Consider the following 6,002-nt stretch of genomic DNA (forward strand, 5'->3'; position numbering starts at 1 on the left):
TGCCTGAAGTCGCCACCGCCCTTCCCGGCAGCGCCTGGACCGTGTGCGCTGCCCGTCCCTCGGCTGTAGGCGGAGGAACGGCGGCTGCGCTGGGAGGGAGGGACGGAGGGAGGCCCCCGCGGATCTGATCCCAGGGGCTGGGGCTTCTGGGCCGGGAGAACAGGCCCACTGCTAGACGCCCAGGAGGGTGCGCGGTTGAGCCCAGAAGCGGGCCTGGAGCTCTTCCGCGCTCCTCAGAGAACTAGCCCGTGAGCCGGTAACTCCACTCCCAGGTAGAACCCAGAACAGCTGGAATCAGACTCCGAAGCCAGTACACCAATGCTCACAGCAGCGTCACTCACCACGACAGCCGAAAAGCATCTGGGACAGAAAAATGAGCACACAAACATGGCCTGTGCCGAGATGGGCTGTCACCCAATAGCCTTAAAAAGGAAAGAAGCTCCGATAGCAGCCACGACAGGCGCGGACCTTGAAAGCACGCCAATGGTAGCGAGAGGCTTTCTAGGACGGGCGTGTGCTGACATCAGGTACAGTACATTTCAGAGCGAGGAAGCTATCAGGTCTGAAGAGGGGCCTTTGACACGACGCAGGTCAGCTGATGCAAAGGACACGAGGCCTGCAGCTCCGGGGCTCCTCCGGCAGCTCCAAGTTACAGGAAGTCAAAGCTCCAGCTCTGACAGCGGAATCGGGCAGGACAACAGCTGCAGACGGCAGAACCCCTCCTGGCAAGGGAACGAGTGGACGGAAGACGCACAGGGACCTCAGTCCCGAACGATACAGTCAACCAGGGGACAGCGCACCCAACGAGAGCAGAGTGCGCCTCTTTCCAGATCCACGTGGAACATTCACCGAGATGCTTTGCATCCTGCAGCATCAAACCAGTCTGGACACGCTCACAGGAGCTCAACGTCTATGAAGAAGTTTCTTTGACCGCAACTGAATCAAATGAGAACCAGTAGCAAAAAGGACGCTAGGCTATCTTCAGAGATTTAGAAACCAAATAACATACTGCAGATACCTCCAGAGTTAAGGGAGGAAGAAAAGAAATTAGAACGCCTCTTGAACTGAATTCAAAGGCGGCAGGCCAAAATCTGCGGCCTGCAGCTAAAGCAGCGTGAGGGGAAGAGTTAACCCAGAGGCCCGTGTCAATACAGACATTTCTCGGTGGCTGCGAATTCTTCCTTGTGGAACTGAAAAAAGAAGAGCAGATGACACCCAAACCAAGCAAAATAGAGGAAATAATACAAATCAGTGAGAATCAAATAGTCAAAAACCACTTTTCGAGAAAACCAGTAATTCATAAACCTTAAACGAGATTGAGCTGGAGGTCCCTTCGTGGCTCAGAGGTTAAGGAACCCGACTAGGATCCATGAGGACGCAGGTTCGATCCCTGGCCTCGCTCCATGGGTGAAGGATCCGGTGTTGCCGTGAGCCGCAGGCCTGTCTGGGATCTGGTGCGGTCGTGGCCATGGCCGTGGGGTAGGCCGGCAGCGGTAGCTCCGATGAGATCCCTAGCCTGGGAACCTCCTTATGCCGCGGGTTCGGCCCTAAAAAGACACAAAAAGAAAAGAGAGGATGACGGAGGCGACATCGCTGAGATTCGACACACGTTAAAAGGCTAATGAGGAATTATCACCACCAACTTCATGCCAAACAACTGGACAACTTGGGAATGAGGAAATTCCGCACAAGCCCCAAGGGCAAGAAGGAGACATCTGAAAAAGCCCGCATCCGTGGAAGAAAATGAATCTGGGATTAAAAGCGTAACCGTGAAGAAAACGCCAGGCCTGTGTGGCAGCCTCTGCCCAGTATCTGGTGGGAAAATACTACCAGTTCTACTCAGACGCTTCCAGAATTCTGGAATGGAAATACGTTCAAAAGAACTCAAGTTACATAAAATGTTTTGGGGGATTCCTGTTGGGGCTCAAATGGGTGATGAACCCGACTAGTGTCCGTGAGAATGTGGGTTCAATCCCTGGCCCTGCTCCACAGGCAGGGATCTGGCGTTGCTGGGTGGCTGTTGTAACCTGTCCTCTGGCCTAGGAACTTCCATAGGCTGCAGGTGTGGCCCTAAAAAGCAAAACAAATTTTTTAAATTAAAACAAAATAAACATTTTTTGGATGTCTCTGTCTGTTTAGGCGGCCGTAACAAAATCCCATAGACTGAATGGCTTAAACAGCAGGAATTTGTTTTCTCACAGTTCTAGAGGCTAGGAAGCCCAAAACTAAGGTTCCTGCCAATTTGGTTGCTGGTGACAGCCCTCCTCCTGGCTCTCAGCAGCTGCCTTCCGCCTTAGCCGCCTTCTGCCTTGCTGTGCCCTTGGCAGCGTGAGCGCCGGCCAAGGTGACTCTTCCTCTTGGAGTGTCACCCATCCTCCCGGGCCAGGACCCCACGCTTGTGACTCCATTGAATTTTTTAGCGCCTCGTAGGCGGCCTCGTCTCCAAATACGGCCCCCTTGGGGGTTAGGGCTTCAGTGGGAATGAAGAGAGGATGTGGGATTCGGTCACCGCAAGGGAAAAATTTGCAGCTCTTCCTGGAGGCCAGCGTGACTTTTGATACCAAAACCCCCAAAGAAGGCATAATAAGGAAGCTACCAGAGTTCCTGCCGCGGCGCAGTGGAAGTGAATCCGACGAGGAACCATGAGGTCTCGGGTTCGATCCCTGGCCTCCCTCAGTGGGTAAAGGATCCGGCGTTGCCGTGAGCTGTGGTGGAGGTCGCAGGCGTGGCTGAGATCCTGCGTGGCTGTGGCTGTGGTGCAGGCCGGCGGCTACAGCCTCGATTTGACCCCTAGCCTGGGAACCTCCACATGCCGCCGGAGTGGCCTTAGCAAAGGCGAAAAGGCAAAAATGCAAAAAAAAAAAAAAAAAATCGCTATAATTCACCATGTTATTAATAAAAACGTTGGTCATCTCAGTGGATGTAGAAGGCAGCATTTTTTTTATTTACTTTATTTTTGTAATTATTTCCCCAATACAAATTTTTTTTTCCCTACGGTACAGCAAGGTGACCCAGTGACGCATGCACGTACACATTTTATTTCCTCACATGATCAGGCTCCATCCTGAGTGACTAGACGGAGTTCCCAGTGCCACGCAGCAGGATCTCGTTGCTCATCCGTGCCAAAGGCAGTAGAAGGCAGCATTTAGAGAAAAACTCAGCCACTTCCTCAACCCGCTTAAAGACTTCGGCAAAAAACATACAGCAGCTACCATCACACTTAAGGCTGAAAGAGGACGTGTTATTCAAGATCGGGAACCAGACGGAGAGTTCCAGTCTCACCCCTTCTGCTCAGCCTTGTGCTGGAAGTTCCAGCCAGGGCAGCAATTCCAAGAAAGGGAATAAAAGGCATACAGATCAAAAAGGAAGACATAAAAATTCCCCTATTTGCAGACAACGTAACTGTCCTTGTAGAAAAGCTGATGAAATCTGCAAAGAGCTCCTAGAAGGAGTGCATTTGGGACAATTGATTGCAGGAGAGAAGATCAATATACAAAACCCAGTTGTATGGTTTTGTGCAAGGAATGAGCTCATAGACATTGGTATATAAAGATCAATACCAGGAGTTCCCTGGCGGCCCAGCGGGTTAAGGATCTGGCATCATGAACCACTGTGGTCCAGGTCACCGCTGTGGCTCAGGTTTGACGCCTGGCCGGAGAACGTCTGCCTGCCGCAGACGCAGCCAAAAAACAAAGAAAAAAACAAAACGATAAGCCCCAGACTTAGGGGAGGGGGGCTGCTATTTAGAATTCCCAGCGCCGACAAAGGATTTCTTCCCCAAATTATGCAAAGAACAAGTAGGGGGCAGTAATAAGACAAAGCATGCACTGCATCCTAATCACCGGACCACCAGGGAATCCCTATAGTTTCACCTTTTGCATTTAAGCTCATGATCCATTTGGAATTAATGTTGGTATAAAGTTTGAGGTCAAGGGTTTTTGTTCCTGTTTTGCCTACAGACGGTCAGTTGCACGATCCGTCCACGGGAGAATGGCTGCTGGCCCTCTGTCAAGGTTTAGTTGGGCTTAACCGTGTGGGTCTTTTTCTGGGTTCTCTCCCCTGTGTCGTGTGTATCTGCCGACAGGACAGCCACCATCTTCGCTGCTGTAGCTGGACAGCGAGCCTGAACAGTGGGGAAAGCAATGCCTTTCCCGTCTGCTTTTTTCAGTTTTTATTGGATTGTGGTTGATTTACAATGTCGCCTTAATTCCAGGAGTACGGCAAGTGGCCTGGTGCACGTATATATTCTATTTTTACAGTCTCTTCCGTTATTACAAGTGAACGAGTATAGTCTCCTGCTCTTTTTCAAAGTTGCTTTAGCTATTCTAGGTGCTTTGCTTTTTCATATGCATTTAAATATATTTGTTTATGTCTACAAAACTTGCTGGATCTTTTGGATAGATTTACATCAAATCCGCACATTGACCTGCATAGACAGAATCTATGCGCTGTCTAGTCGTCTGATCTGTGATCACGGCAGACCCTCCAGACCGTGAAAGAAAGTCTTCTTTGATTTCTTTCACCAAAATTCTGTGATCGTCAGCACGTGGATCTCGTACATATTGTGTTCGATTTATTCCGAAGTATTTACTTTTCTTTGGCGCAACGGTAAATGGTATCGGGGTTACAATGTCAATTTTCGTGTGTTTGTGGTTAGTATATAAAAATGTGATTGAGGAGTTCCCATGGTGGCACAGTGGTTAACAAATCCGACTAGGAACCATAGGGTTGCGGGTTCGATCCCTGCCCTCTCTCAGCGGGTTAAGGATCCGGCGTTGCCGTGAGCTGTGGTGTAGGTTGCAGACACGGCTCGGATCCCGCGTTGCTGTGGCTCTGGTGTAGGCCGGTGGCTACAGCTCCGATTCGACCCCAAGCCTGGGAACCTCCATATGCCGTGGGAGCGGCCCAAAGAAATGGCAAAAAGACAAAAAATAATAATAACTAAATAAAAATAAATAAAAATGTGATTGAATTTCTGCACGGACCTTGCTGAACGCATTTGTTAGAATTGGGCTTTTTGTTTTCGGAGCTTTCTTAGGAGTTTCTATTAGGACCATCTGCCACGTGCAAGGTGGGACGCTTCTTTTGTTCCCAGCCACATGCCTTTTTTTTCTTTTTATTGCTTTATTGGCCAGGTTGGAATTGCCCACACTATTTTGAATAAGAGCTGTGAGAGCAGGCGTGCTTGCTTTGTCCTGATCTTAGGTGAAAAGCAGTCTGGTCTGTCACCACTGAGTATTAATTATAAGGTTTTTGAGTAGATATTTGTTTTCAAGCTGAGGAAGTTCTCCCCCCATTCCTAGTTTATCAAGGTTTTCTCCTGTTTGTTTGTTTGCTTGTTGCTTTTTAGGGCTGCACCTGTAGCCCATGGAGGTTCCTAGGCTAGGGGTCGAATCAGAGCTACAGCTGCTGGACTCCACCACAGCCACAGCCACGCCAGACCCGAGCCACTCTGTGACCTACATACGCCACAGCTCACGGCAACACTGGATCCTTAAGCCACCAGGGATGGAAGCAAGGCCAGGGATCGAACCTGCGTCCTCATGGATGCTAGTCAGATTCAGTAATCACTGAGCCATAATGGGAACTCCGTTTTTTTTTTTTTTTTTTTTTTTTTGTCTTTTGTCTTTTGTTGTTGCTGTTGCTATTTCTTGGGCCGCTTCCGCGGCATATGGAGGTTCCCAGGCTAGGGGTCTAATCGGAGCTGTAGCTGCCAGCCTACGCCAGAGCCACAGCAACGTGGGATCCGAGCCGCGTCTGCAACCTACACCACAGCTCACGGCAACGCCAGATCCTTAACCCGCTGAGCAAGGGCAGGGACCGAACCCGCAACCTCATGGTTCCTAGTCGGATTCGTTAACCACTGCGCCACGATGGGAACTCCGGGAACTCCGTTTTTGTTTTATTTTGTTTTGTTTTGTCTTTTGTCTTGTTAAGGTGGCATATGGAGATTCCCAGGCTAGGGGTCAAATCAGAGGTGTAGCTGCCGGCCTGCACCACAG

The sequence above is a fragment of the Sus scrofa genome, chromosome 12 (genome assembly GCF_000003025.6).
Source record: "Sus scrofa isolate TJ Tabasco breed Duroc chromosome 12, Sscrofa11.1, whole genome shotgun sequence".
NCBI lineage: Eukaryota > Metazoa > Chordata > Mammalia > Artiodactyla > Suidae > Sus > Sus scrofa.